The sequence below is a fragment of the Sturnus vulgaris genome, chromosome 12 (genome assembly GCF_052056855.1).
Source record: "Sturnus vulgaris isolate bStuVul1 chromosome 12, bStuVul1.hap1, whole genome shotgun sequence".
Lineage (NCBI taxonomy): Eukaryota > Metazoa > Chordata > Aves > Passeriformes > Sturnidae > Sturnus > Sturnus vulgaris.
This window is the reverse complement of record NC_142254.1, coordinates 7793868-7803317: the sequence shown is the minus strand read 5'-3', so window position 1 is coordinate 7803317 and position 9450 is coordinate 7793868.

Below are 9450 nucleotides of genomic sequence, written 5' to 3'. Positions count from 1 at the left end.
TCTAATGGATGAAACAAGTGGAATCTTTAAAAGTACTTAGGTAATTTTAAAAATATATGGGCTACTTTTTCAAGATACTTCAAGTCTTCAGTGATAAATTCCTGCATGCCCATCTTATTTTAATTTTTTTTTTTTTTTCACAAAATGGGCACTGTATGGATTTGTTTTCTAAATAGGAATATATGTATTTCACAGTCCTATATCTTAATCCCATATTAAAACATAGAATACATGCAAAATTTACAATGCTAAGAAAATGGAAAATGCACAGAATTGATTAGTCTGTCATCAGGAATAATTGCATTTATAATCATTACTTTTTAACCATTGAACCAAATTGATGTCTTATTACAGTATATTCCCCTGCCCTTAGGGAATCTCAGGGGGAAAGTTGTGTATCTTGGTATTATCTACTCAGTAGTGGTTTTTAGAACAATTAAAAAAAAAATTCTCTTATAAAAGAGCAGTGGCAGATGCCAGCTTCGTGTCCCAAATGGCTGAGCTGAGGCTCTGTGCTGGCATTCCTGTGCTTTGGTTGATGTCTGTGTGCCCCTGTGGAGTTAAGGAAACTGCTGGATGGAAGTTCATGTCTCTGCATCATTTGGGTTCCTTCAGCTTTCTGTTCTGAGGGAAATGCTGCTTTATCATTATTGTAAATCTTTCCTAAACTCATTCTGGGCTGCATGAGAGAAAAATTGTGGACTTGAAATCAGTTGAATGATATAATGGGGGAAAAAAACCCCCAGTCAATAAAGTGTTTTCTTTGAAAACAAATAAAGGCAGCCTTTGTGCCCTGAGCTACAGAGCTCTTGTCTGGAGTTGGTAATGCTGGGTAAAATTCACCTCTGGCTTTGTAATATCACTGTGTTCTGATCTTACTCATTTTTAAAAATACAATTATTTTTCTCATTAGAGACTGTAATTTATTTAAATCAATTGTAATTGATTTATCTTAATTTCAGCACATAACAAAAAAGAGCCATTCGAGGGCTTTTGTCTCTGATAGTATTAATTTCAAGAATTGATCTTACACATATTAGAAATTGCAGAATAAACAAACTAAAAAGTTATCCAAAACAGTTACTTTACATTTTATATATTCATAGGCAGTAAATCATGTTTGACCAGTGTCACATATCTTTTGGAAGCAGGTAAGTATTAATTTGTAAAAATAATTATCAGAGAATAAACAGTTTTATAGTTTTCTAATTTCTTAATATTCTTCAGTAGTGAATTTTTCTTATCTGTTAAAAAAACCCCTTTTTACTAGATCATAACATGTAATAAATAAATAAACTAAGAACTAGTTTATGCAGAGATAGTATTAATACTTGCAGCATTGCCAAAAGGAGAACCTGACAATAGGAACAAGCAGTGCTTGTGATGTACTTAAATCTCCTCCACAACTGAAAAATTGCTGAAAGCTGAAAACATTTTTTAACTTACAGAACAGTGCAGTTTTTACTTTTCTTTCTTTCTGTCTTTTTTTTTTTTTTAATTTCAATGTTTTTGTGTACTTAAAATATATTGTATTCTGTGTAAAAGAAAACAAATTGAGAATGTTAAGTTATTGCACTGTCCAGGTAATTAATACTCTTTTTTACAGAACTTCAATAAAGTCAATAGATTCATGACAAGGACGATTTTGACCTGTTCATGCTCTTATTGATGCATTAGTGACCATGCTAATACCAAGTCTGGAAAGGATTTCCATTCTCATAAATGAATTGCAGATCTTAAATAATTCATGTATTTTATACCTGCTTCAAAAGAGAGACTTTTTTTCTGAAAGCTATTAAAAGATAAAATTTATTCTTGGCATAAAGCATAGCTTCAGTCTTTTTCCACCATAAGGAAGCATCTGCTTGTTTTAAAAGCTTGTAGTTTTACCACCTTAACTTTAGGGCACTAACAGTAGTAAAAACCCAAAAATTAAAGTAATGAAGCATAAACATCAATGCATACAAAAGGCAGTAAAAAAGCTGTAACAAGCCTTTTAAATTTTTATTGCACAAAATATGTCCCATTTTCCTTTGTCCTGTGAATGCAGAGCAGGAAACATTTATTTGCCAAGGTTGTGAGAGGACGTGAGGAGCTGACTAACAGCAGGAGTGCTTGGTTCCAAACACTTGGGCTCCAAGGTCTATTCTTGTTGGCTGGTTTTATTTTCCACTGGAGGATTCTACTTTTCAAAACAGGCATAACTAGAATGGCTTCAGTCTTTGTGTACTGCTCTCCCTTTTCTTTCTCTCCATTATTTTTACTTATGTTTGTCTTTTGCTACAGAATTCACTCTCGTGTCTGTTATTTATTTCCACAACACTCTGAAGCCAGCAGTGTGTAATCAGTTATCTCGCCTCTTAACATCTTGTGTCTTTGGTTTCAGAAAGGTACAACTGTGAAGAAACTTGCTTGTTTGTTTTGTTGTCTATCCTGAGATCCAGAGAAATAATTCTAACAAAAACCTGCTGGTATTTTTTTTCCTTAAAGCATGTCTTAGGAGACTTTTACTTCATTGAAAAACAAAATGCCTATGGAAAGCATTTCTAAAAATAGATTCATCTGAAAAAAAAAATCAGCTCTGGTTGAAATGTACCTCTTGATGTCTTCTAATCCAAACCACTTTTCAAAGATAGGTTAATTGGATCAAATTGCTCAGGGCCCTGTCCAGTCAGGTTTGAGTTTCTCCAGGGTCAGATACTCTGCAGCATCTCTGGGGCCCTGTTTCAAATTTTATTTACATTCAGATCCCCAGCCAGATCTTTGCAAATGCCAGGCCCAGCAGAGAGCCTGCACCTGCTGCCTCCGTGGTGGGATGTGTTGGGAAGTTATCCTCAATCCTCAATCCTGCTGTGGGGCAGGCACCTCCTGCATTGCTGGTGCCTTTCCAGCAGAGCTTCACCCATCCCAGCTGCTGTCCTGTCCCCCTGCCTCTTCCAGCTGCTGTCCCCACCTCCTTCCAGCTGCTGTCCCCACCTCCTTCCAGCTGCTGTCCCCTCCTCCTTCCAGCTGCTGTCCCATACACAGGACAGTTTCCCTCCTTGCCTTCCCAGCCTGTCCCTCCTAAACAGCCTGTATTCATCCAGCCACAATCTCTGTGGACACTTCTTGTGTTTGTTTGATTTAAAGATCAATAACAATATCAGGATTTCCTTGGATGATGTAGGTTTCTTATCTTCAGGGTATATGCCAGGAACTAAAGGTATTCCTAATCACAGAAATCAACAGATCCAAATGCTTCCTCTTCATATTAGTCTGACTACAAGGGCAGCTAAAATCCCACCTGTTTCTGCAGAGCAGCAATAGAACCCTTGTGTGGTGATGCATGTGGTTTTATCTGACTGTGGAGGAGCAGTTAATTAACTTATTTTCTTCTAGGTTCTTCTACATTTCCCACTGTCTGGTCTGTGTAAAGCTCCTGTCACTGGTTTTTTTTTTTGTTTCTCTTTTTGATGTTATTTAATACTGCTCTGATGATTAACAGCATTGTGTTAATGAGGTCCTGCAGCAGATCCTTGGTTTTCAGTGTTGATAGGGGAGCAGATGGCTTGGACTCACAGTTTTACTCCTGGGGTTGCACTACAGTAAAGGGGAAAAGTATATTGAAGTATTGCATCTTCGAAGTTAAAGTAACTTTTTAGATTCTTGACCTTTTAGAGAATGGGAGGGGGAAAATTTGAGTTAAAATAAAAAGGGATCATATCTGGAATCTCTTCAGATCTGGTAGGAGTAATGGATTGAGGGAGACTGCCCAGGCATGGCAGAAAGTAGAAAAATTGAAGGATTGGGCCAAGTTCTCCACATGTATGGAGGAATTTAAGGATTAAATAGCAAACCTGGTAACAGAGAGAATGTCCAAACTGCAGGCACTTAAGGCTGCCAAAGGGAAGTTCTTTGTGAATTTACTCTTCCTGGCTGAGCTGGGATGAGGAGCCTTTGAGTTGGAGACTCACCTGGTCCAGGAAAGCAGAGTAAATTCTCTTTATCTGGAACTGTAATCCCAACTGAATTAAATGTATAACTACTTATATTCATATAACTAATTGTTGTTTAACATCCTCTGATTAGGTTTTTGGTGTGTCTTGCATGCAGCTCTCTGACCCTCAGATTTCTCCTCCAGTTGTCCTTGTGATGCCGTGTTCTTCTTTTACCCCATTCTGGTGTTTAGGGAATCACATATTAAAAATATTGCTCTACTTGGTGTCCTCTAAGGGAGCACAAATTATTCTTCACTTATACTTTATCCTGTGTGGGCAACCTGTGTGCTTAAGGGCAATAAAGACTTGGATATCAGATGTGTTTAAGTTTATTGTCCAGACTTATAAAAGACGTGTCTGGAAAGAAATTGCTTTTCTTCTGTTTGGCTTAACCCCAAACTGGATTTTCTTCCTAGTAAATCAAAACTTTTCTTGACTTCAAATGTCATAATCTGCTTTAGGTTTATTTAGCAGATCACTACTATTCTGTATACTTTTGTTTACAGTTTAATACACAAAATAAAGAAATATATTAAAACATTTTCAAATTAATGTCTAGCACACTTTGAATCTCTGCTGTAGTGTTGTGGTGATCCTCCATCAGATGGTGCTATTAGGATTTAAGATAAGTACTTAGCCTGGTTTGGTCTTATGAAAACTGTCAGCTTCATCCTGTTTGTCATTTTTTTATTTTAATTTAATTAGTGAAGTTTAATGGGAAGTTTTTATACTGTTCAAACAGGGAAGAAAGCCATGTGTGAACATATGGTAAATGTCAAATTCACTACTGATGTGAAAACATGCCTCTCAGCAACTTTTATTAAATGTTGTGGGTTATTCAATAAATCTTTACCTTAAGTGTCATGAGTTCTGTGAAACCACACACTGTTCTTATCCAAATCCAGGGTTCACACGAGCATTCCTGAAAGCTACTTCTGCTGTTCAGAGCCACATGATATTTGGGTGGTGGTTCTAATTTGAATACTCATCACTTCCAAAGCTTTTTTGTATTGGCCTGTCAGCTGGTTTTTGGGGTGTTTGTTGTTTTTTTCCTCCACAGAGAATCAAATTTTTAAGGCACTGTAGTACTTCTAGAAATATGGTCTTAAATGATTTAATAATGTAATCAAATTAGTTCTTTTATTTTCTTCAAGGTTAGTGATGATAAAGTTTGGCTGGGATGTGCATGTGAGCCCTGGAAAAGCAGTGAGAAATGACTCTGCTTCAAAAAGATCTCCCAGATGCCTGTAAATACTTAAATACTGGTGGGAACAGGGATACAGTTGTCAAATTTGGCTTTTTACTCTGGGTGAATTCTAAATATTTTCACTTTTAACAATCCATTGCTCAAATTTGCCCAGTGTAAACAGATAAATTTCAAGCAAAAGTGATTCAGGCTGTGTCTTATTTATGCAGTTGCTTCCTGCTGCTGACCACTGCTGCTGTTGTGTGACTGGGAATCCTGGAAAGCTGCTGATGTTTCTTTTTCCTGTTAAATGGATTTTAAGTCCAGCAAATGCCCTTATATTAATCGTGATCAGGGCTCTTGATGCAAATACTTGCTCAAAAAAGGCCGTGCAATGCTTCCATTTCAGCCATGTCTCTGATATGAAAAAATCCCAGGGAATATTTTCTGTGAGATTCTTGGAAACCATGCCAGCCATTCTTTAAACTAGTTCTGGCTGGTTCACATTTCATTGAAGTGGTACTTATCAAACGGGGTATGTTCTAAACAAAAACCAATTTGACCTTGCAATTGGTAACTAGACCTTGCTCAAAGAAGTTAATCTAGAAATGCTAAACCACATTTCATAGTTTCTCATTTATACAGCTTTGCTGTAATTTGCTTTTCCTCTGGTACTTTTTGGCACAGAAATATTTTTCTTCTTTCCTATTAGAACATAAAGATACAAAAGAAATTACTTTACATGATGTGAATGCTTAGAAGCACATTTTAATTGCATTTGGTATTGCTTGAGATGCTAATTACTGTTACAGCCAGATACTAAATAGTGTTAGAGCTTTTGACTGATTTTTCAGTGATTAAAGGGAAAAATTCAAAATGTTTCTCATTATTTATTCTTGATTTGGGAAAAAAGTGAAGAATAGTTAAAACACATTTTGATAGTTCTTAAAATGTTGAAAATTTCACACATGGTGAGCAGAAGGCAGCTTTGCTATAGGTCTTTAATTTTATTTCTTTCTTGGATCTTCACTTGAGAAATGTTGATGGAATAATCATCTAAATCTAAAAGCAGTAAGGCCAGGAAAATAATAATACATTTTTTTAATGTGTTGCCTTTATTTTTTGTTTTTGTGTTTGGTTTTTGTTTCTTTGTTTGTTGGGGTTTTGAGTTTTTGTTTTTAATATTTAAGGATCATGCTTCCACATAACCCCATTTAATTTTGCTGCTCCTGAAGCATGTTTTTTTGAGAGCATGGAAAATATTGCAGCTGGTAGGAAAAGTGTTAACTGGGGTGATTGATGTACACTGAAATCTTGGCTCAGTCTTTTCAAGGATCTATCAAACCCTCAATCCCTCTTTCACAAATTTTGAATGTTGACACATGTATAAAATATATTGCATTAAAATATTTTACTTTGCAGCTAATATACAGGAAACAAACATTAATTTTGATATACAGTTCAACTTACATTCCTAAAGGCTATAGGAATGACCTGAGCCTCATTTTCAGAAATCATTATGGAAATCTAGGAAGCTTGTGTATTGTTAAATCATGAATTTCAGGATGTGTACAGAGGAGCTGTGGGAGAAGTGAAACATCTTTCCCCAAGTCATGCCCACGGGCAGGCCAGTGCTGCATTTCCCCACTCTTTTGGGGGTGTTACCATCATCTCCTTGCAGTTGGTATTAAAATGAGTTGTTTCAAGAACAACAATAGAGGATAAAGGGAAAACAAGCTGAAATCCAGCAATTTATTTATCCATCAACATCAATTCCTCAAGTGATGTGAGTCATGAAAATTTTGTGATGCTCTTTCATAGTCAAGAAAAGTTAACGAGCAGCTTGCAGGTCTCTGCCAGGCATGGCTGTGTGGAGGTGATTTTTGGTAGCATCCACACAATTTTGGGGTGGTGAGTGTCTTTAGGCCTGGCTGCAGTGCACGGCTGCATTAATCTGCTGTGAACAGTAGGATTTAAATGGGTCATTAGAAGGCATTTCTGTGGTAGTGCTCCACTATCAAAAGAAAATATTTTGATGGTGTTCAGTGTTATCCTTGCTGGGCAAATTAAAATTCTTGTCTAGAGATCAAGAGGTATAGCTTAGATTAATATCTTAGAGAAGGAAGAACATATTATCATCTTCCACAGTCTAATGCCTTTATCTGAGCCAGCAGTTCATGATGCTGTGAACTGCTAAATCCAAGTGACCTTTCCCAGTGATATTCACAGCAAGTGGCAAGAATAACAAGTACACACACAAGGCTGCTCTGAAACTCTCCCTTCCTCCCTGTTTGTATTATTGCTTCATTATATTTAAAGATTCCTTGCAAACAATGGCTGCCACCAATATTCCCACATAACAATCTGGTGGCTGGGATCTCAGCACTGGATGCAATTTCATTGGAGCTGAACAGACAGAAGAAAAGGCTGTCTTTGCCCTCTAATGGGAAGATGCCCCTTTTCATATTCCTCTGGGATAAGTTCATATTGTATTGTCACAGTGGGCACACTCTATTCATACTTTATAAAGACACTCCCTGGGAGGATATTTTGACAGAATTTCATTCAGCAACTGCTGGTTCAGTTTCACTCATATTAATTATTTTCTCTGAGTTCTGGTCCACGTGTGTTTTTGGTGGATCCATAATAATCAGAGATAATCCTGAGAACAATTGCCTCTGAATCAGCAGGTCTGCTCTTAGATAAAATCATATAGACTCTGAAAACCCCTTCTCCTTGGCTGAAATTGATTGGTATGAATTAGTGGTTTAAAGTCCAGTTTTTTAATGTACAGTAAATCTTGTTTGTATTTAGCTTCTCTGCTTATTTAGATGGAAAAGTGAATTAGCAGTGTGATTTTTTAAAATGGGATTAGGTATTCCAGTTTGGTGAATGCTGATATCTATTTCCTCCATGCTCCACTTATGTTCTTTGCAAAATGAAGCAATTCAGAAATGCTTTATTAATATGACACTGCATCTGTGCCAGTGTTTGGCAATATCATCAGTGATTACTTGGTCTGTCTGGCTTTTATAAGAATTTACATAAAGCAGAAAACTTTATTATTACACTAACCTGAGTAAATTCAATTATTTTGATATTTGCAATCTTGTTTCTGTGCAGGCTTTCTGAACAAAAAGTCTGATCGTCTGATGGCTTTAGAGCTAGCATGTCTAGTGAAAATGGAAACCTTGCTAGATGACTTCTATAATAAATTTTTAGAGACTGTTATTAAAACAATTTCAGCAAGTGATAAAACAGCAGTAACACAGAACACTTGCCAGTTGTTAAACTCAAGCCTCATAAATTGCATGGTTACTCCAGTGACATCTGAAGGAGGAGTGATGACCACAAAGATGTCTTTTCCTCCAAACATTCTGCCAAATTGTCTGTGGATTTGACTGGTGTGTTATTATATATCTATATATGTGTGTATTATTATATATATCAATATTATTATTGCTCTTTCCATGGGAAGTCCCAACAGCTGGAGAGTGTAACTTGATGTAATCTATGGAATCACAAAGCTGTGGTCTCCTGATAAAATACCAAAAACTGTATGAAATAAACCCCAAGGCCAAGCCCTGCCCTTGCTGCCTGCCTGACTGTGCCTTTTTAAGAGCCCAAAATAGCTAATCCAGTATTTCCCCTCTGGACCCAAGACATGGCTTTATAATCCGAGTTTTGAAGTAGCAGTCTGGCATTCAAGCTCAGAGGGAAAAGCCATCTCCATTGGTTTCTTCCTGGTTTGCCACCATACATGTTTCAAAGTGCTAAAAGTGCAGCCTGTTGATACTGCTGCAGTAATCTCTTACTGTGGGATGTTATAATGCACTGACCTTTATGCACAGACATAAACAATGTAGTGGTAAAGACTAAAAATCCTATTTTTCATTCCAGTCTATCTGACTTTTTGACCATTGGTGAGCTCTAAGAATAAAAAAAGTGGAATAACTTCCAGTTCCTACTCTTTTTCATCCTATAATATACTGAAAAAAATTGCCAGCCTTTCAAGGTCCAAACTTGAGGGAAAAAGTTACCACAAGATAGTGTTTTGTTTTTTAAATTAAAACCCCAACATAACTCATTGAAATTCAGTAGAATTTTACTTTTTTCAATGTATCTTTGATTATGGTGTTTTCTTACATTCTCTCTCCATTTCTGAACTAAAATGAGTAGGAGTAAGCCACTAAATGTGAGACTTTTAAAATTCCATAATGTGTTGTATTGTATGGGTATTGTAATATTTGTGAGGAAAAAATGTACAGAAAATATGTAAGTTTTACT